The sequence below is a fragment of the Malania oleifera genome, chromosome 1, assembly GCF_029873635.1.
Source record: "Malania oleifera isolate guangnan ecotype guangnan chromosome 1, ASM2987363v1, whole genome shotgun sequence".
Lineage (NCBI taxonomy): Eukaryota > Viridiplantae > Streptophyta > Magnoliopsida > Santalales > Ximeniaceae > Malania > Malania oleifera.
The window spans coordinates 7172000-7194959 of record NC_080417.1 but is presented as its reverse complement, the minus strand read 5'-3'; the positions used below and the strand labels follow the sequence as shown (position 1 = coordinate 7194959).

Below are 22960 nucleotides of genomic sequence, written 5' to 3'. Positions count from 1 at the left end.
AAATATCCTAGTATATAAGGACAACCTAATATGGTTGTGGTTCTCAAGTCAAATCAGAAATAATTTCACATTCTTTTCTCCATCTAAAGAAAAGAATACAAGTGAGACGCTTAAGGATTTAACTGTGAAAGATCAAAACTCTTTGCTACTTAAGGTTGTTGAACAATCAAATCAGACACATCTATGAATCTAGGTATTTATTATGCATTTAGCTTTCTTAATTGAATAACATGATGATCTTGGGTTATTAGATTTTATGGAATAAAGTTATTTCTAACAAGTGGTATCAACAAAAACATTCACCCATATTAGATTGCGAAGGCTTGAGAGAGAAGGCTTTCATGTACAATTGTTATCCTTTTCATAAATATGGTCAAGATGGTACTTCATTCTAGTTGAATAAAAGATTTTTCAAATTTTATCCACTTTTTGGATAAGTTAAAGATGTTTTTTGGGAATCAAATTTTGGTGAAGTTTGCGAAAACCACAAGTAAGATCTAGCCTAATACAAGCGCTCCCTATGCTCAACACTATCAATAGAAATCCCAACATAAATTTAAAAAAAAAATAAAAATTGAAGAGCCACTTACCCATTTAATGTTGACTTCAACAAAACCTTCACTTGGACCATCCTGACTAACCATAATAGGTGAACTACTTACAAGCATATTAACATAAAAACAATAAAAGTCTTGTGCCAATTTTATTGTAGTTTGAAAAGGAAATGGATTTGGTGGTTGATGTTGACACAATTCTCTTCAATGATCTCTTGTTTTAAGACGTCCAAATAGTACAACAAATGAATATAAATACTTGATGCCATTTCAAAATTTGTTAATTGCTTGAGATTATCTAAAGCAATCCAACTAAATCCTTATCAAAGGAACTTGTTTTGCACTCATTTGGCCTTCAAACAATCCCAAATACCATGAATACCTGTTTCCATGACAAGACCATAATGAAAACAAACTCCAGACATTATAAGGTTATGTTTTGTTCTAACTTCATTAGTGAGCAACCTTTGCTTAAGCATGAACCAAAATAAAGAATTTTAATTTGTAGGAACTTATGAAGAATAGTTTTTTAGTAATTTATAAAATATATTTTAATAAACTACATAATAAAAATTAAAGAGTGCTTATAACTTATCATTTCTGTCACAACTTCTTTCCCCTTCATCTACATTATGTAAAATTCTATTAATATTCAATTCGCCAACAAAGGCTTGGAGCTCATTTAATGGAGAAAATTAATTTTGTTCTTTAAAATTTGTTAAAAAAATTCCAACCGTATCATCTATTTTGTTTTCAATCTCTCAACATTTAAAAATTAAAAATATGTAAATATGTAAAAAATTAATAAATAAAATTTAACTTCACAGCTCACTAATATTTAAATTCCTCGTTTTAATTTTATTTCTTACTATAACAGATACCTGAAATGCATAAACTCCTTCGGTGCAATGTAGTAGAATGGAATAAGATGCACTGAAAAATTATAGAATGCATAAGTGAGACATAATATTATTTCCAAAATTTTTTATTTCTCAGCTATTTCAGCACGTTAATTATAATGTTTTAAAATTATAGAACGAATGAAAACTAATTTTCAGAGTCGTAAATTTTTTTTAAAAGATATATTTAAAGAGTGGGTAAATCTCTTCTTCTTTTTCTCTTCTTCTTTCCATTAAAAGAAAAAAAAAAAACACTAAGTTGCAGAAAAACTAGTGTGCAATAATGAAAAAAAAAAAAAGAAATATATTTCAAAGAGTTTAAAAAAGAAATAAACAGAGGTCAAAAACAATTTCAACAAAAAAAAAGAGAAACGCAGACTTCAAGTCTGATTTTCTGGGTTGCCAAGCAGAAAAGAGAGGGTTGAAAAAAATTAAATAACAGATGAATAATAGGAACCAAAACAAGACTACATAGTGCCTCCGCAGCAACAGAACAGAGGTCAAGAACAGGAAATTAAAAATCCTTAAAATGAAAAAAAAAATGAAAAATAGAAGTGCAGGAGGTGGGAGGAGCTCAGATTCTAATCATCGCCAACATCCCCCACCTTCTCAACTTTCCAAATTCTCGGAATTTTGCAATTCATGATGAAAATGAAATGATTCAATTTCATGAAGAAAAGGGCAAAAAGGATGAAGCTTGTTCAAGAATCAAGGCTCAGACACGCACAAATGCCGTCATCACGACGCAATAAACGCAAAACTAGCGTATGGTCTTGAATAAATCAGAATCGAGAAACGAATTTTCTCATCACAGCCTCGTAATGTATCAAAAAAAAAAAAAAAACTCAGTAATGAGTTCGTAAATGATAAAATCAAACATTCAAAGAAAAAAAAAAGAAAAAAAAAAGAAAAAAAAAAAAACACTGCAAGAAAACAGATCGACGGTGGCTTAAGAGGAAGGAGTATGAAAACGTACGCTGCTAGAATGCTCCCAATTTTAGATATGCGCGAACCCGGAAACCCTAAAGCGAAGGTGAGGACGGAGCTGAACAAATGATGTTAACGTTCTTTTCTCTTAAAAGTGGGCTTGCGGGGCCGGCTGGACGGAGCCCTATCCAGCGTCCAATGAAAAGTTACCAGGTCGGCCCAGAACCGGCCCCGCCCGGCCCGGCCCAGTCTGACCAGGGGTGCTTAATAACTGAGGGGTTTAGCCCATGCTAAGATCAACGAAAACCAACAAACTCAAAAAGATAAAAATTACTTTGACTTGTTCAAGCTTAATAAATAGTAGGGTTGTATTCAAGTTGGGATAATAAAATATTCGAATTTTACTTGACTAAAAAATATTAACTTCAAAATTCAACTAGATTGACTTTATAATTATTAAACTTGAATTTGACTAGGTTACAAGTTCATAAAAATCGAACTTGATTTGATTAAACTTGACTTTATTATAAATTAATATTAAATACATATATAAATATATATAATATACATATAATATTAAATATATTTATGTTGTGAAATGAATTGCGGATATCACCATCCATGTTTTCATCATACCTGCCTCATCTCCCTAATGTTTCCCATGCATGTGAATCCATTATTATTATCAGACAAACTCACTTGCTCTTCTCACGACTATATAAAGGGAATCACCTGATTGAGATAATGTGAGAAAAAACAAAGAATGCAGAGTGCAAAATACAAAGTGCAGAATATTGAGTGTGTAGAAAATAGAGAAGAAAGAAGCAGGAGAGAAAAGAGAAAGTGAGATATTTTGTAAGGTAAGAAAATGAGATATTTGTATAAATGTCAGGTATATTTTGTAATTTCTTTTAAAATAGTGGATTTCAGATCTCATTCGTCCATGGAGTAGGTATAAACCGAATCACAAAAATCCGGTCTCACTTTTATTTATTATTTATTATTATTTTTATTTTACTGGTTTTCATTACTTTCTAATTATCCACGTTTATTTATTCCTGTATTATTTTATAACACGTTATCAGCACGATACTCTACGGAAATGATATATTTATATATATACCGTCTTAATGGACAGTTTTATTTTTGTTTATTAATACCGCCTCAATGACTGGTTTTATTTCTATACTGCCTATATATTACCAATCTTCAGAAGAGATGGTAAAATAGTCCTCTTGAAGAGGCTATATATTTAATCTCCCGAAGGGATAAGTCTCCTGAAGAGATAATATGTTTAATCTCCAGAAGAGATAATAATTGTTTACCTCTTAAAGAGGATATATTTTTAATCTCCCGAAAAAAATATTATATTACTATTTTTGTATTATTTCAGTTAGTATGTTTCACTTTTCTAAATCGCTTTATTATTGTTAATTTATTCAGATGTCGAGCTTAAGCAAAGTTGAGTTTGTTCCCCTTAACATCAAAGGCAATAACTATCTCTCATGGATTCTTGATATGGAAATCCATTTGAATGCAATGAACTTAGGAAATACAATATTAGATGGAAATATCGCATCCCAGCAAGATCGCGCTAAAGTCATGATCTTTATCTGACATCATTTAGAAGAAGAATTAAAAACGGAATACCTCACTGTTAAAGACCCACTTGTCCTATGGAGAAATTTAAAGGATAGGTTTGACCATCAAAAAACAGTGATTTTATCAAAAGCTCGATATGAATGGTTGCACCTAAGGTTGCAAGATTTTAAAATTGTCAGTGAATATAACTCAGCTCTACATAAAATTAGCTCGAAGCTGAAGTTATGCGGAGAAAATATTACTGATGAAGACATGTTAGAAATTTTTTTAACTACTTCCCATCCCACTAATGTGCTTCTGCGACAACAATATAGGGAAAGGAAATTTACTAAATTTTTCGAACTTATATCATGGCTTCTTGTTGCTGAACAAAATAACGAGCTTTTGATGAGAAATCACCAAACTTATCCAACTGGTTCGACCCCATTCCCTGAAGTGAATGTAAACACATCTCGTGGTCGAGGCAACGCCGCAGGAATGGTCGTGGGTATGGTCGCGACCGTGGTCAAAATAATTACTAGCATTGACGTGAGGTAACAAACCCCCAGAAGAGGGATGAGCCCCAGAGAGGGCAAATAATCAAAATCAGCAACCCAAACACTATGAAACTAAATGTCACAAATGCGGAGAAAAAGGTCTTTGATCGCAAACCTATCGTACACCCAGACACTTGGTAGATTTATACCAAGCATCCATAAAAGAAAAGGAAAAGAGTAAAAAAACAACAACAACAACAACAACAACAACAACAACAACAACAAAACCAAGCCTTAGTCCCACTAAGTGGAGTCGACTATATGAATCCTTTTCCGCCAATTTATGCGATCATGAACCATTTCTTTTGATAGATTCAAGGATATTAAATCCTTACTCACTATCTCCTCCCAAGTTATTTTAGGTCTAACCCTACTCCTTCTACTACCCCCCATCGTAACTAAGTCACTCTTCCTCACAGGTGCACTATAAGGTCTACATTGCAAGTGTCCATACCATTTGAGTCGTCCCTCCCTTATCTTATCTTCTATAGGAGCTACACCTAACTTACCACGAATATGTTTATTCCTTAATTTATCTTTCAATGTTATACCACTCATCCATCTAAGCATTCTCATCTCGGCAACTTTTACTTTTTGGATATTATGTTTCTTCGTCGCCCAACATTCCGATCCATATAGCATAGCTGGTCTTATAGTTGTCCTATAAAACTTCCCTTTCAATTTTAAGGGTATTTTATGATCACATAACACACTTGAAGCACTTCTCCATTTTACCTAACCTGTTTTAACTCTATGCATTACATCATCTTCAATTTCTTCTTTAGTTTGCATAATAGATCCAAGGTATCGAAATCTACAAGTGCTATTTATTTCTTCATCATCAATTTTAACTTTGTTTCCAATATTCCTCCTATTATTATTAAAATTACATTTCATATATTATGTTTTATTTCTATTTATCCTAAAGCCTTTAGATTATAAAGTTTCTCTCCATAATTCTAACTCAGTCTCTACTCCGTCCCTAGTTTCGTCAATTAATACAATATCATCTGTAAACAACATACACCATGAAACCTCCTTTTGAATACTCTTAGTCAATTGATCCATCACTAAAGCAAAAAGATAAGGACTCAAAGCAGATCCTTAATGTACACCTATGGTAATTGAAAATTCTCTAGTTTCTCCATCTATAGTCCTTACACTAGTCATTACTCCATTGTACATATCCTTAATGACATCGGTATACCTACAACATACACCCTTTTTTCTAAAACCCACCATAGAACTTTCCTAAGTATCCTATCATATGCTTTTTCAAGGTCAATAAATATCATATGCAAGTCCCTCTTCTTTTTCCTAAAAATTTCCATTAATCTTTTTAAAAAAGAAATAGCTTCTATGGTAGATCTCCCAAGCATAAAAACAAATTGATTTTCTAAGATCTTCGTTTCTAACCTTAATCTTTGTTCAACTACCCTTTCTCATAGTTTCATCGTATAACTCATAAGTTGAATTCCACGATAGTTATTACAATTTTGAATATCTCATTTATTTTTGTATATAGGTATTAAAGTGTTTTTCCTCCATTCATCTAGTATTTTCTTAGTTTTTACAATTGTATTAAATAAATTAGTTAACCATATAATTCCATTATCACCCAAACATTTCCAAACTTCAATTTGGATGTTATCCATAGCTTTCCCATTTTTCATATTTTTTAGTGCAAACTTAACTTTGTTAACTTTAATTTTGCGAATAAATCTTATATTTTTAGTCTGGAAAAGAGTAAAGAAATTGAAATAAATTTTTCCAATAATATTGTTCCAATGGACCTTGATACTAAATAGTCTAACTCTGTGTATCTTGATGTTGTTGATTTCCTTGTAAATTCAGATGAAAATAATAATGTAATATTTTAGGACATATATATAGTAAGTGATACTGTATTTTGATAAATTGTTGCTATTATTATAGTAATGAGTTTTTAAAATATTTGCTGTAGTGAAAATTATCTTAAAGCTTTGAACGAGTCTAAGATATCTATGGAAGAAGTTTGTTTAGCTGACAGCGCTACAACACACACAGTTTTCGAAATAGAAAATATTTTTATTATTTGAAAATATCATCAACAAATGTTAATACAATATCCAAGTCTACAAATTTGATTGAAGGATCCGGAAAAGTTAATATAAAGTTACCTAATGGTACTTTATTACAAATCGATGAAGCTTTATACTCTAGCAGATCTAAAAGAAATCTGTTAAGTTTTAAAGATTTAAGACTCAATGGGTATTATATTGAAATCACAAATGAAGGCACTAAAGAATTTCTTTACATTATTTCCATTATTTCTGGGAAAAAACAAATTTTAGAAAAGTTGCCAACCTTATCTTCTGGACTATATTATACAAAAATTAAAACAGTTGAATCATATAATGTCTTGCACCAGAAGTGCAATGACCTAAAGTTATTTACACTTTGGCATAATCGTCTTGGAAATCTTGGAGCTGTAATGATGCGAAGAATCATTGAAAACTCATATGGTCATCCACTAAAGAACTAGAAGATTCTTTTGTCTAGAGATTTCATGTGTATTGCTTGCTCTTAAGGGGAATTCATTATCAAACCATCTGTTTCGAAAGTAAATTTTGAGTCACCCAGTTTCTTACAAAGAATTCATGGTGATATATGCAGACTAATACATCCACCATCTGGACCATTTAGATACTTTATGGTTTTAATTGATGCATCTACTAGATGGTCACATGTTTCTCTGCTTTCTACTCAAAATGTTGCCTTTGTTAGACTTCTTTCTCAAATGATTAGATTACGAGTTCATTTTCCCGATTATCCAATTAAACCAATTTGTATGGATAATGCTGGTGAGTTTACATCCCAAACTTTTGATAACTATTGCATGTTACTTGGAATAGATATTGAACATCTTGTTGCTCATACCCATACACAAAATGGTTTAACCGAATCTTTTATTAAGAGGGTTCAACTTATTGCTAAGCTTATGATTATGAGAATCAAATTGCCCATATATGTTTGGGGACATGCTATTCTTCATGCTGTATGTTTAGTTTCGTATAAGACCAACTGCTTATAATAATCTTTCACCCATACAATTAGTCTCTGGGCAACAACCTGATATTTCTTATTTAAGAACTTTTAGTTGTACAGTATATGTTCCTATTGCCCTTTCTCAAAGAACTAAAGTCCTCAATGTAAACTTGGTATCTATGTTGGTTTTGATTCTTCTTCTATTATTAGATATCTTGAACCTTTAATGGGTGATTTGTTTAAAGCACGGTTTCAAGATTGTCATTTTGATGAAACGGTATTCCCTGCATTATGGGGAGCAAAATTAGTGCCTAAAGCACAACATGAAATCACATGAAATGCAATGAGTTTATCTCATTTAGATTCTCATATAAATCAATGTGAACTTGAAGTTCAAAAGATTATACATTTGCAAGGGATTGCAAATTAGTTACCTAATTCTTTTGCATATATCAAGGCAGTACTAAAATCTCATATACCTACTGCAAATACTCCAGCACGTATTGATGTCCCTCAAGGATAAGAGCCAGCTAATAAATCTAAGCCGTAAGTTAAACATGAAAGACCTGTTGGTGCAAAAGATGAAACTCCTAGAAGGAGAAAATTGAAATCTGTAAATGCTCGAGAAGAGGTTACAGAGGTAAGTAATCCAATCGACATTCACAAACCTATTTCTCCTAAAAACGAAATCCCTATTATAGAAATTCTTGAAGAGAAATCTCCTCTTGAAGAGGAATCTCCTGAAGAGAAAACTCCTAAAGAGACATCTCTTGAAAAGGGACAGGTACCTAGAAATAATAATGAGATCTCAATACATTACACATGATAAATTTGGGATAGAAATAAAGTTGTTGTCAATAATACATTTGTATATGCAGTGGCTACTGACATTACCAGAAGTAATGTGGATCCTGAACCAAAATTTATGGATGAATGTCGATATAGAAGTGATTGACCAAAATGGAAAGAGACTATCACATAAAAAATAAACTCTCTTTTAAAAGGAAAAGTTTTTGGACATGTAGTCTAGACACTAGAAGATGTCCAACCCGTTGGATACAAATGGGTATTTGTGCGCAAGCGAAATGAAAATAATGAAATTACTCGATATAAAGTAAGGCTTGTGGCACAAGGTTTCTTGCAGAAACCCGAAATTGATTATAAAGAGACATTATTTTGTAATGGATGCAATCACTTTTAGATTCCAAATTGGGCTAGTAGTCGCTAAACGACTGAGCATACGTCTTATGGACGTAGTAACAACATACCTATATAGATCGTTGGATAGAAATTTATATGAAAATCCCTGAAAGTTTTGAGTTTCCTGAAGCAAAACCTAGTAATTTATATTCAGTCAAACTCCAACGTTCTTTATATGGATTAAAGCAATCTGGGCGCATATGGTACAATTGATTAAGTGAGTACCTAGTAAAAGAAGGATTCATAAACAATCCAATTTGTCCATGCATTTTTATGAAAAGATTAAAATCCGGATTTGCTATAATTGTTGTTTATGTTGATCATTTGAATTTAGTTGGGATTCCTGAAGAGCTCACTAAAGCTGCTAATTATTTAATGACAGAATTTGAGATGAAAGATTTAAGAAAGACAAAATATTATCTTGGCCTACAGATTGAACATTTAAATGGAGGAATTTTTATTCATCAATCTAAATATACTGAAAAGGTATTGAAACAATTCTATATGGATAAAGTTCATCCTCTGGGATCTCCAATGATGGTGCAATCACTTGATGTTAAGAAAGATCCATTTTGACTTCGTGATGAGGGGGAGGAAATACTTGATCCTAAAAATACCATATTTAAGTGCTATCGATTCTTTGATGTATCTAACAAATTGTACCAGACCTAACATTGCATTTACTGTGAATCTATTAGCAAGATATAGCTTTACTCCTACTCGGCGACACTGGAATGAAATTAAATACATTCTATATTATTTGAGAGGTACATTTGATTTGGGTCTATTTTACTCGTTTAATTCCAAATCTCAACTAGTAGGATATGCAAATGCTGGATATCTATTCGATCCTCACAATGCTAAATCTCAAACCGGATATGTGTTTCTTTATGAAAAAACTACTATATCTTGGAAATCAGTGAAGCAGATGATTACCACAACATCCTCCAATCTTAGATCAATGATTTCTCATATCCAAGAAAATTATAGCCTTCAATCAATCAAGGATATTCCAATAGTTTTGTATGAAGATAACACCGTATGTATAGCTCAACTGAGAGAAGAATACATAAAGGGTGATAGGACAAAGCATATCTCTCCAAAATTTTTTTATACGCATAACCTCCAGAAGAATGGTGATATAGATGTACAACAGATCCAATCAAGTGATAATCTAGCAAATTTATTCACCAAGGCTTTGCCAACTACAACATTTAAGAGACTGGTTCATCTTATTGGAATGAAACATCTTAAAGATCTTAGTTAGATAAGTTAATATATGGGTGACATCCAAGGGGGAGTGTTGTGAAATGAATGGTGGATGTCACCATCCATGTCTTCATCATACTTACCCCACCTCCCTTATGTTTCCCATGCATGTGAATCTATTATTATTATTATCAGACAAACCCACTTGCTCCTCCCATGACTATATAAAGGGAATCACCTGATTGAGATAATGTGAGAAAAAACGAAGAGTGCAGAGTGCAAAATATAGAGTACAGAATATTGAGCGTGCAAAAAATAGAGAAGAAAGAAGAAGGAAAGAAAAGAGAGAGTGAGATATTTTGTAAGGTAAGAAGGTGAGATATTTGTACAAAAGTCAGGTATATTATGTAATTCCTCTTAAAATGGTGGATTTCAGATCCCATCCGTTTGTGGAGTAGGTATAAACCAAACCATGTAAATCTAGTCTCACTTTTATTTATTATTTATTTTGCTTGTGTTCATTACTTTATGATTATCCACGTTTATTTATTCATGTATTATTTTATAACAATTTATAAAATATATATTATATAACATTTATAATATACAAATAATAAAATTAAAAAAACTTTATTAAACTCAAAATTCGACTTGAGTACTATTACTAATTTTGAGCTCGACTGTTTAAAATACTAAGTAACTTGAACTCAAATAGAATCGAGTTGAGTATAATCCAGTTAGGGGATGTATCAAGTTCGAGTAACTTGCAAGTAAGTTTGACTCACTTATATCCTTAGTCTCTGAACGAGAAGGTCTGAGATTTACGACTTCTTCATTGGGAAAAAATTTTGATATTTTTTAGAGAAGAATATAGAATTGAGTCTGTTTACTTTGGTAAATAGTTCATTTATAGGAAAATACTTAATAGCACAAATTCATATGACAAGAAAAGAGGAAAAAAATTAATACTAATCAGTACGAGTAAGTTACCTAGCAAATGATTCACACATGGGTTCTTGCAAGGTAGACTCTTGGACACGATTTTAAATTTTAAAATATTTTTAAAAAAAGGTAAAAAATTAAAAAATTAAAAAATTATATATTTTCATGCTTAGTTATCAAAGAATGTGAGAAAGGAAAAAAAAAAAAAATCAAATTCATGAATAAAACTTCAATTTTATACATCATTATATTTGGTTGTTCTTAATTTTTAATCATACTAAATCAAACTTTTATTTTCAGGAGAATTTTTAACATAGACAAATAGTGCAATAGAAATGAGTTCCTCATTTTCCTTCTATTTCTTTTTTTAAGTAAAAGTTTTGCTTCACATGAACCCTTAATGATTATAGAGTGACAGAATAAATACTATTACCATAGTAAGAATCTGAACATCGTCGTAGAATAAGATTGATTTTTTTTTTTCATTTGATGGAAGACCAAAATTGGGCCTAGGTTTAGTCGATCGGTGATGGACATTTCTCATCTTATATTCTCTATTTCTGCTTGTTCTAAAATTTAAACTTGAAATATATAACATAAACAATACTAACTTTAAAATTTTAACTTTTGGAATGTCTGAAATGAGAGAAACTGAAGGCAAGGAAATCCAAATACACCTAGAAATTAGAATTTGCTGGCTAGACTTGAGGGGTGGTTTGATGTTCATTACTTTTTCAATTGGTGTGAAAAAGAGGGGAGAAGAAAAGGAATAAAAAAAGGCAAAAGATTTTCTTTCTTGACTTCCATTTGATCAAGAATTTTTAGTTAGAAAAAGAAAAGATAAAGAAAATAAGAAGAAAACTTATTTTTCACTATATTTTCTTTCTATACCAAATAGAGTTAAAAATGAAAATTCTATACGTACCCCTTGTAATTCATTAGGATAAACTTTTAAGGGAGAATCCAACTCATGACCTTAGAGTTACCAAAGTCACAAGTCGTCCTTACCTCTTAAGCCAACTCAGTTGAGTATCTTAAAAAATCTTATTAATTTTACAATTCAAATATTTTATAAATTCTCAAGCTTTAATAAACTTGTGAAACCTCAAAAACCCAAGCACTAAGACCCCAATTGCAACTTAGAAAATATTAGGAGAAGGAAAATAAATTTCAAAATAATTATTTTTTCTATGCTTTGTTATCTAGCAAAATAAAAAAGAAAATAAAAAAAAATATGCACCATATTAATAAACAAGAATTGACTTTACACATCACTAACAATTTATAAAGGAAAGAAACAACTTTCAAAATTTTAGGAAGGAAAGAAGTGTGCAATATATAGATGTCTCATAGTCACTGCTTTATTAGGTACCAACCAAGACGTGGATGTGGTACCTGCTTGATATCTAACATTTTCTCAATCAAAATCCTTTTCTTCTTCTTTATTCTTTCTTTTTTAATTTTTACTTTTTTATTTTTTTGATGTAAAGTGTAATCATTAGGTGTAGTAAAATAGGTCGAAACCCAATGAGTGACCTATGATCCGTCCGTTTAAATTAGATTCAAATTTACTAAAAGGTGACCCATTTATAAATAGATCAACCTAAACCTAACTCGTTTAATAAATGGATTAGGAGGGTTTAGATTAGGTACCCATCGAATGACCAGTTTAATTTTATATATATATATTGCATTTTAAAAATATTAAGTAAAGAGATGTACTAATTTCTACATTTTATGTTTCTTTTGTTAAGATTAATAAATAAAATAAAAGAGTGCCATTTTTTTTAGAAAATATATCACTTTATATGAAATATTTTTAAAATTTTTTTAAATAAATAAATAATATTTTTAAATAGATTCTTAATGGATACCCTTTTATTAAATGGACGGATTTAAATTTATACGTTAGTCACCCGTTAATAAATGGGTCAACTCGAACCCAAACTCATTTAATCCCTTCCCTTTTACAACCCGTCCAAAACCAACCTGCTAACCCGTTTTTTCATCCCTAAAAATCATCATATGGTGGTAAAAAAATGAACCAAATTGTTTTTAAAGGGCAGTTTCAGCCACCAAAACCTAGTGCAGGTATATTAACTAGATGGGCCAAACAGTTGTTCGCAATAATTTCCAAATAGTTTTGGACCGACTGCTGAATGAGTTTACAACATAATATTCTTAAGTCAAGATTCCCTTGAATTGGCTTTTTTTTTTTTTTTTTCAATAAAAAATTCAGGTACAAATGAGAAAAGAAAAAGAAATTAAGAATTCACAAATTAGCTGTTAGAAATAACTTTAATCCATAAAACATAATAATCCAAGATCATTATGTTATTCAATTAAGAAAACTAAATGCGAAATAAATATCTAGATTCATAAATGTGCTGATTTGATTGTTCAACAACTTTTAGCGGGGAGTTTTGATATTCACAGTCAAATATTTAAGTTGCCTTATGTTCTTCTCTTTAATGAGGAAAAGAAAGAACGTGAAATTGTTTCTAATTTTACTTGGAGACCATAGCTCTGTTAGGTTTTTCTTATATATTAGGTAATTTTAAAAATCCATTAGTCCTAAATTAACTTAGTATTGAGTTTCTACATATTGCAAAGCTTATACCCAATAGATGTTAAAATAGTCTAGTAACAATTTTTTTTTTAAAAAAATATGTGAGCCTACAATAGGAAATTAAAATTTACTAACAATTTCCCACTTGGGCGATACATATATATTGGAAACAAATATATTACCAAAACCTTAAGTGCATACAATATGACTATTATCCTTATAACATGAGATTAAAGCGGCATTCGTTACACTCATATTTGTAACTAAACTCATCAATGGTCACCACACTAATACATTCAATGACATAGATCAAGTATGGATGTGTAGCATGGTAATATGCATGCTCCTTAACCATAACATGCATATCCCAACTGATCTTAACTTATTTCTTATGAGATCAACCTTAGTTCCTTAGCCCTTACCTCTTCCAAAAAGAAGATAATATTCAGAGTCATAAAAACATAAAAATGCATTTCTTTATTACTTTATTTCTGCAGAAAATAAAATCAAATACAAACTCACACTAAACTGCAACATTGTCAAACAAGACAACACCCAAAGGAGCAGTGTGCTCATGAAAGACCTTGGGCGCTAAACCCTGATGAATGGGTCTTCAACCATAGAATTTGTCCCAATATGTTCTATCGACACTTGACAACTCTAAACCCTTTCCTTAACCACCAGAAACTTGATATCAATATGCTTTGACTTGGTGAAGCTTCTGTTGTTGTTTGAATACAACACCGCGGACTTATTGTCATAATAGATCTTGAACGGGTTTTCAACCCCGTCCAAGGTATGCAGCCCCGTGAAAAAATTACGAGACTAAATTCTTTTTTTTTTTTTTTTTATCGTAAAGGTAAATGTATAGATCAAAGTGTACATTTACTACACTAGGCATACCCAGATAGAGGGGCCAATTAAACCCCATCCCAAATGCATGGCATTACCTCAAGAAAGAAATTACATCATAGCAAAACTCCATAGTCTAATACTATAAAAACATCAATTCAAAATAACCTACTACATAGAAGGTTACATATAATACATTCCAAATCTATCATTCATCACTCTGTAGGTATGTCTCTGTATTACTCCAATTAGCTCCTTTGTAGTAATAGATTTGTCTTCAAACCTCTTTCTATTTTTGAAGTGCCAAAGGAAGTAAACATTTATAGCCAATCCAATCCTTCTCCCAATTGACTTAATTCCATTGCCCTTTGCCTCCTTATGTAGCCACTTTACAATTGCTTTTAAGGAAGACATAGTCCTTGATAATCCTAGCTAGCTCTTGATATAATCCTATACCCGAGAGGAGTATTTACATTTGAAAAATATATGATCAATTTCCTCATTCATCTCCTTGCAAAAAACACATTTTAAGTCACCCTCAAACCAAACTAAGTTATCATGTGTAGGGAGCTTGCATTTAATCCCGCGCCACAAGGTGAAGGCATGTTTGGGTGTACTCCCACTCTTCCAAACCACATTGTACCAAGGCACCTTATTTTTTGTGTCTCCAGAATCTATAGCATTGCGCAGAGCTTTTGTGCTCAAGTTCCTACTCTTCTACCAGCCTTTCACCTGTAATAGGTTGATTGCCACTTCTCATCAAAATCTGGTTCTTGATAATTATCGTTTTCTTAAACAGTGGAAAATCTTCATGCTTAGCAGTAGATTCCCACAAATTAGCACCTCTCAAATACACATGATGAACCCATCAAGACCATAGGGAGTCCTTTTTCGCTTGAACATACCTCAAGGCTTTTGTAAGAAGTGTCATGTTCCATGTTTTTAGATCAAAGAACCCTAAGCCACCTTCATCTTTCGATAAGCATACCTCCTTCCAAGCCACTAGTGGCTTCCTTGATTATATGCCTCGTAGCATGCTATAAATTCTGCTACCATGGTTGAAGGAGCTATGAGAGTCTGCTTAACACTCTTCCAGGAAATAATACCTCCAACCAGCAGATAGATATAGCTCGAAGTGGATCTCTTACTGTCGTGACATCTAGTGAAATCAAAATCAAAATACCCAATGATCTCAAGTTGATCTGATTTCCTGTAGGTGAGCATGTAGTGTATTGTTCTCTGAAGATACCTCATAACTCTCTTGATTGCCTTCCAATAATCCAATCTCGGGTTACTCAAATATCTGCCAAAAATTCCAACTATGTACACTAAATTTGGATGCGTACATACCTAAGCATACATAAGACTCCCTATAGCTGACGAATAAGGAATCTTCTGCATTTCCTTACTTTCAACCTCAGTCTTAGGGCATTGACTGAGAGTGAACCTTTCTCCCTTAGCTATGGGTGCATCTCATGGGTGATAATCTTTCATGACAAATCTAACAAGTACCCTTTCGATATAGCTCTTATGTGATAACCTAAGTATACCTCGAGAGCGATTTCGATGTATCTGAATTCCTAATACAAAAGAGGCCTCCCCAAGATTTTTCATCTCAAAATTTGTGCTCAGAAATCTCTTGGTTTCATGCAATAAGCCTATATCACTACTCGCAAACAATATGTCATCGACATACAAAACTAGGAATATAACCTTATTCTAATTGACCTTATGGTATACACAATCATCAACTGAATTTACCTTAAAATAATACGAGATGATTACTTGATGAAACTTGTGATACCATTGGCGGGAAGCTTGCTTGAGCCTATAAATAGATTCCTTTAATTTGCAGACTATATTTTTTGGATTTCCAGAAATAAAATTTTTAGGCTGCACCATATAAATCGTTTAATCAATGTCACCATTAAGAAACATTGTTTTTACATCCATCTGATGAAACTCTAAGTCTAAATGACCCACTAATGCCATTATAATCCTGAAAGAGTTTTTCGATGAAACCGTAGAGAACGTCTCTTTATAATCAATGTCTTCCTTCTGAGTGAATCCGTTAGCAACTGGGCGTGCCTTATATCTCTCAATATTACCCCTTGAATCCCTCTTGGTCTTAAATATCCATTTGCAACCAATGAGCTTCACACCTTTGGCTAATTTGACGAGATCCCAAACGTCATTTGCTTTCATGGAATTAATCTCATCATTCATGACATCAATCCATTTTTGAGAATAAGAACTTTGTTTGACTTGATGAAAGTTAATTGGATCATCTTCCACCACACCTATGTCAAACTCATGTTTTTGGAGAAAGACAATATAATCATCCGAAATCACACTTCTCCTTTCTTTAGTGGCTCCTTAATGATATCACTTCTTGAGGTTGTTGAGTTTGCTCTTCTAGAGCAATATCCTCATTTTGTGTAAGGAGTACAATGATATTGTCTTGTATTGTTTCTTGAACAGGTTCAACAACAAAACTAGGAAGAGAAATAAATTCCTCCTCAAAGACAATATCCCTAACCTTATCTCCCCCCACAAACTTAACTTCTCAAGAAACCTGGCGTTTCGCGTCTCAAAGAAATCCATCTATGGGGCTCAAGCAAGCTTCCCGTCAATGGTATCGCAAGTTTCATCAAGTAATCATCTCGTATGATTTTAAGGTAAATTCGATTGATGATTGTATATACCATAAGGTTAGTGAGAGTAAGGTTATATTCTTGATTTTGTATGTCAATGACATATTGCTAGGGAGTAGTGATATAGGCTTATTGCACGAAACCAAGATATTTTTGACCAAAAATTTTGAGATGAAAGATCTTGGGGACGCCTCTTTTGTATTAGGAATTTAGATACATTGATATTGCTCTTGAGGTATACTTGGGTTATCACAAAAAAACTATATCAAAAGCGTACTTGCTAGATTTGACACGAAAGACTGTCACCCAAGAGATACACCCACAGTTAAAGGAGAAAGGTTCAATGTAAGTCAATGCCCCAAGACCGAGGTTGAAAAGAAGGAAATGCAGACGATTCCTCACGCGTCAGCTGTAGGGAGTCTTATGTATCCTCAGGTATGTACACGTTCGGATTTGGTGTACATAGTTGGAATTTTAGGTATATATTTGAGTAACCCAGGATTGGATCATTTGAAGATAGCCAAGAGGGTTATGTGGTATCTTCAAAGAACAAAAAACTACATGCTCACCTATAGGAAATCAAATCAACTTAAGATCATTGGGTATTCTAATTCTAATTTCCCTAGATGCCAAGATAGCAAGAGATCCACTTCGGGTTATATCCATCTGCTGGCTATTTCCTAAAAGAGTGTTAAGTAGACTCTCATAGCTCCTTCAACTATTGCAGCTGAATTTATAGCATGCTACGAGGCATCTAATCAAGGAATTTAGCTGCGAAATTTTGTCACGAGACTGCATATCTTGGATGGGGTTGAAAAAACGCTCAAGATCTATTTGTGACAATAAGTGTGTGGTGTTGTATTCAAACAACAACAGAAGTTCCACCAAGTCAAAGCATATTGACAACAAGTTTTTGGTGGTTAAGGAAAGGGCTCAGAGTCCTCAAGTGTTAATTGAACATATTGGGACAACCTCCATATTTGCAAATCCACTCACCAAGGGTTTACCGCCCAAGGTGTTTCATGAGCACACTATTCGTATGAGTGTCGTCTTGTTTGGCGACGTTGCGGTTTAGTGGGAGTTTGTGTTTGATTTTATTTTCTGCAAAAATAAAGTAATAAATGAATGCATTTTTATATATTTGTGACTCTAAATGTTATTTTCCTTTTGGAAGAGCTAAGGACTAAGGAACTAAGGTTGATCTCATAAGGAATAAGGTAGAACCAATTAGGATATGCATATTAAGGTTGAGGAGCATGCATATTACCATGCTACACATCCATACTCGATCTATGCCATTGAGTGTATTAGTGTGGTGACCATTGATGAGTTTAGTTACGAATATGAGTGTAACGAATGCCGCTTTGATCTTATGCTAGTATATGAGATAAACAAGATTGAATTAAGGAAATGTTATAAGAATAATAGTTATATTGTGCACACTTAAGATTTGGGTAATGTAATTATTTTCAATATTTATGTATCGCCAAGTGAGAGATTGTTAGAAAATTTTAATTTTCTATTATGGGCTCACATATTTAAATGCAATTATGTTATTTGAGTTATTTTAACATCTATTGGGTATGGACTTTGCAATGTTTAGAAACCCAATACTAAGTTAATTTAGGACTGTTGGACTTCTAAAATAACCTAGTATATAAGAAAAACCTACTAGGGTTATGTTCTCTAAGTAAAATTAGACACAGTTTCACGTTCTTTCTTGAGACCTTTAAGAATTTGACCGTAGAAGATCAAAACTCTACACTAAAGGTTGTTGGACAATCAAATCAGACATATTTATAGATCCAGGTATTTATTCTGCATTTAGTTTTCTTAATTGAATAGTATGATGATCTTGAGTTATTAGGTCTAATGAATTAAAATTATTTCTAACAAGTGGTATCAGCATGCACATTCACCCAAATTAGATTGCTAAGGCTTGAGAGAGAAGACTTTCATGTACAGTTATTACCCTTTTCATAAATATGGTCAAGATGTTACTTTCATTCTCGTTGAATAAAAGATTTTTGAAATTGAAACTGAGATCGAGTAAGAATGACGAATTTTATCCACTTTTTGGATAAATTAAGATGTTTTTTGGGAATCAAATTTTGGTGTAAGTTTGCAAAAACCACAAGTAAGATCTAGCCTAATACAAACATGCCCTATGCTCAACACAATCAATAGCAATCCCAACATAAATAAAAATAATTGAAGAGCCACTTACCCATTTAGTGTTAACTTCAACAAATCCTTCATTTAGACTATAACGACTAACTAGAATAGGTGAACTACTTACAACCATATTAACATCCAAAACAATAAAAGTCTTCCTTTTGTAGTTTGAAAAGGAAATGGATTTGGTGGTTGATGTTGACACAATTCTCTTCAATGATCCTTTGTTTTAAGATGTCCAAATAGTATAGCAAATGAATATAAATACTTGATGCCATTTCAAAATTTGTTAATTACTTGAGATTATCTTAAACAATCTAACTAAATCCTTATCAAAGGAACTTGTTCTGCACTCATTTGGCCTTCAAAATAGCATGGATACATGTTTCCATGACAAGACCACAATGAAAACAAACTCTAGACATTATAAGGTTATGTTTTGCTCTAACTTTAATAGTGAGCAACCTTTGCTTAAGCATGAACCAAAATAAAGAATTTCAATTTGAAAGGTATCTAGTTTCCAAAACTAGGTTCATGAAAATCCTGATTGTTGACGTCAAAATGGTCATAAACAAAACAAAAACCTTCTTAAGTTGTGTATATCCTAGAAGACGTTGCTTAGTTGATTATGTCTTTGTTAAATCATAAGTAGGAAACAATTGTCACTAATAGTGACTTTGACTTATACTAGAATGACCTTGCAAATCCTATTAAAGAGATGAATTTTACCATAAACTTTATCTTTATGAAGTGCAATAGCTTTTCTGTAATATGAAACTATTTGAAGCATGAAGGCCCAAGATGAAAATAGCCTAAAGAGGGCCAATAATGTTATCTTGTAGAGAACTTATATACTTGACCAACTCTTATAAACCACATTGTAGAGATTAATTGAATAGAACTAGCTAATAAGTTTTGGGTTCATCTCTTTTGAAATTAGGACTAACAAATTTATGCTAAACCAGTGAAAACCTAACCTAATATGTCGTACACTAAAAGAAAATGAACTATGAGCACAATATAATAAAAATTATCTAATAAAAATATAAAATAAAAAAGACCAATTCTACTCTATAACATGCATACCGAACAAATTATTGACCACCCAACAACCATCATGTCTATTATTATAAACAAATAATAGTTTTTTAGATTGTTGATACTTTTACACAAACCTAATTATATAATCAAATAAAAAACCTATTAAGAATAGTTTTTAGTAATTTATAAAATAAATTATAACAAACTACATAATAAAAATTAAAGAGTGCTTATTTATCAGTTATCATTTCAGACACAACTTTTTTCCCCTTCATCTACATCATATAAAATTCTATTAATATTCAATTTGCCAACAAAGGCTTAGAACTCATTTAATGGAGAAAAATAATTTTGTTCTTTAAAATTTGTTAAAATATTCCAACAATATCATCTTTTTTTTTTTCAATCTCTCCACATTTAAAAATTAAAAAAAATGTAAATACATTAAAATTTAATAAATAAAATTTAACTTTACAACTCACTAATATTTATGTTTTAAAATGAAATCTAATTTTAATAATATCTAAATTTAAAAAAATAAAAAAAAATTCTCGTTTTAATTTTATTTCTTTCTAAAACAAAGACTTGAAATGCATAAACTACTTCAGTGCAATGTAGTAGAATGGAACAAGATACAACAACAAAACCAAGCCTTAAGTCCCACTAGGTGAAGTCGGTTATATGAATCATTTTCTGCCAATTTATGCGATTATGGACCATTTCTTTTGACAGATTCAGGAATATTAAATCCTTACTCATTATCGTCTTCCAAGTTATTTTAGATCTGCCCCTACTCCTTCTACTGTCCCCCCACAATAACTAACTCACTATTCATCACTAGTGTACTATGTGACTTACATTGCAAGTGTCCATATCATCTGAGTCATCCCTCCTTTATTTTATCCTTTATAGGAGTTACACTTGCCTTATCGCAAATATGTTTATTCTTTAATTTATCTTTCAATATTATACCACTCATCCATCTAAACATTCTCATCTCGACAATTTTTATTTTTTTGATAGTATGTTTCTTTGTCGCCCAAGATTTTGATCATATAGCATAGTCAGTCTTATAACTGTCGTATAAAACTTCCCTTTCAATTTTGATTGTATTCTACGATCACAGAGCACCCTTGAAACACTTTTTTATTTTACCCCATCTACTTTAACTCTATGCATTACATTGTCTTCAATTTCTTCTTCAGCTTCCATAATAAATCTAAGGTATCGAAATCTACAAGTGATATTTATTTCTTCATCATCAAGTTTAACTTTGTTTCCAATATTCCTCCTCTCATTACTAAAATTACATTTCTTAAATTCTATCATATTTCTACTTATCCTAAAGCCTATAGATTTCAAAGCTTCTCTCCATAATTCTAACTTAGTTTCTACTCCGTGCCTAGTTTAATCAATTAATACAATAACATTTGCAAACAACATGCACCATAAAACCTCCTTTTGAATACTCTTAATCAATTAATTCATCGCTAAAATAAAAAGATAAAGACTCAAAGAAAATCCATGATTTACACCTATAGTGATTATAAATTCTCTAGTAGAATGGAATTAGATGTACTAAAAAATTATATAACAATACAATATTATAGAGATCGATTTTACTTCATTCATTGTCCTTTTACATACCAAACAAATTATAGAATGCATAATTAAGACAATATTATTTCCAAAATTTTTGATTTCTCAGCTATTTCAACATGTTAATTCTAATGTTTTAAAATTAAAAAACGAATGAAAACTAATTTTCTCAGTCGTAATTTAAAAAAAAAAATATTTAAAGATCTTTCCATTCAAAAAAACATATAAGAAAAAAAACAAAACACTCTGTTGCAGAAAAAATATAGTGTGCAATAACGACAAAAAAGAAATATATTTCAAAGAATTTAAAAAAGAAATAAACAGAGGTCAAAAACAATTTCAACAAAAATAAATGATTTAAAAAACCAAAAAAAAAACCCAGACTTCAGGACTGATTTTCTGGGCTGCCAAGCAGAAAAGAGAAGGAAGAAAAAAATAAAGCACAGATGAATAATAGGAACCAAAACAAGACTACACAGTGCCTCCGCAGCAACAGAACAGAGGTCAAGAACAGGAAATTTAAAATCCTTAAAATTAAAAGAAAAAAAATGAAAAATAAAAGTGCAGGAGGTGGGAGGAGCTCAGATTCTAATCATCGCCAACATCCCCCACCTTCTCAACTTTCCAAATTCTCAGAATTTTGCAATTCACGATGAAAATGAAATGATTCAATTTCATGAAGAAAAGGGAAAAAAAGGATGAAGCTTGTTCAAGAATCAAGGCTCAGACACGCACAAATGCCGTCATCACGACGCAATAAACGCAAAATTAGCGTATGGTCTTGAATAAGAAAACATAAATCAGAATAGAGAAATGATTTTGCTCATCACAGCCTCGTAATGTATAAAAAAAAAAACTCAATACTTATTCGTAAATGATAAAATCAAACATTCAAAGACAAAAAAAGAATTAAAAAAACAACACTGCAAGAAAACAGATCGACGATGGCTTAAGAGGAAGGAGTATGAAAACGTACGCCGCCAGAGTGCTCCCAATTTTAGAGATGCGCGAACCCGGAAACCCTAAAGCGAAGGTAACGACGGAGCTGAAGAAATGATGTTAATGTTCTTTGCTCTTAGTGGGCTCGCGGGGCCGGCCGGACGGAGCCCTATCCAGCGTCCATTGAAAAGTTACCAGGTCGGCCCAGAACCGGCCCGGCCCAGTGAGACCAGAG

At 32.0% G+C, this 22960-nt stretch overlaps 1 long non-coding RNA gene and 2 other non-coding genes across 3 annotated transcripts; all 3 read right to left on the bottom strand.

Annotated features, from left to right (window-relative positions):
• Nucleotides 1-669: 669 nt before the first annotated feature.
• On the bottom strand, nucleotides 670-2504 carry LOC131160110 (uncharacterized). The gene is made up of 3 exons (XR_009137932.1): nucleotides 2430-2504; nucleotides 1436-1487; nucleotides 670-936 (listed from the first exon to the last, which is right to left on the bottom strand). It is a non-coding gene; the product is annotated as an uncharacterized LOC131160110 (long non-coding RNA).
• LOC131147445 (small nucleolar RNA snoR126) lies at nucleotides 2164-2270 on the bottom strand. Its single transcript, XR_009134824.1, has one exon. It is a non-coding gene; the product is annotated as a small nucleolar RNA snoR126 (small nucleolar RNA).
• A 20000-nt stretch (nucleotides 2505-22504) lies between the features above and the next one.
• On the bottom strand, nucleotides 22505-22621 carry LOC131147446 (small nucleolar RNA snoR126). Its single transcript, XR_009134825.1, has one exon. It is a non-coding gene; the product is annotated as a small nucleolar RNA snoR126 (small nucleolar RNA).
• Nucleotides 22622-22960: the final 339 nt, after the last annotated feature.